Source organism: Octopus bimaculoides, chromosome 11 (assembly GCF_001194135.2).
Source record: "Octopus bimaculoides isolate UCB-OBI-ISO-001 chromosome 11, ASM119413v2, whole genome shotgun sequence".
NCBI classification, from domain to species: Eukaryota; Metazoa; Mollusca; class Cephalopoda; order Octopoda; family Octopodidae; genus Octopus; species Octopus bimaculoides.
This window is the reverse complement of record NC_068991.1, coordinates 43,150,767-43,151,488: the sequence shown is the minus strand read 5'-3', so window position 1 is coordinate 43,151,488 and position 722 is coordinate 43,150,767. Positions and strand designations below refer to the sequence as shown.

The 722-nt window shown below is 26.3% G+C and overlaps 1 protein-coding gene across 1 annotated transcript in view; it reads left to right on the top strand.

Annotated features, from left to right (window-relative positions):
• Positions 1 to 722, top strand: part of LOC106873167 (prolyl hydroxylase EGLN3) — a 65,032-nt gene that overhangs the window by 57,875 nt on the left and 6,435 nt on the right. The window lies entirely within an intron of this gene.

Below are 722 nucleotides of genomic sequence, written 5' to 3'. Positions count from 1 at the left end.
ATCCACATATCCATATATGTGTGTGTGTGTGTGCATGCATACATATACATATACACATACACACACACACATATACATATATATATTTTTTCGTACACACACATACACATATATACACATACACACATGTACACATATATATTTATATACATACATAAACACACATACACGCATACATACATATATACATACACACACATACATATAGAAATATGTACTTACATACAGAACCTAATAACGCATATATATGGTTTTATACAAATACATACACAATTATACATGCTTACATATACGTAGATTTGTACACATATACACACACATATATATATATACACTTACAAACATACATACACCCCCCCCACACAGGTATACATGTATACATACATACACACAGATACAGTCATCCACACACCTATATACCCATATACACACATATATACATATATATATATATGTGTATATACACACACATACACATGTGGACACGCACACTCACAAAAACTTGTATACACAATCATATACACACATTTATATTTACACATACATAAACATCTAAATGTTTACTTATATTTTTATGTGGATGTATGTATATGGGTGTGTGTATGTATGTATATGTAAAAACACTTGAGTTATTTTCCTTTTATATATACACATATATATATATGTATATATATATATATATATATATATATATATATATATATATATATATATATATATAT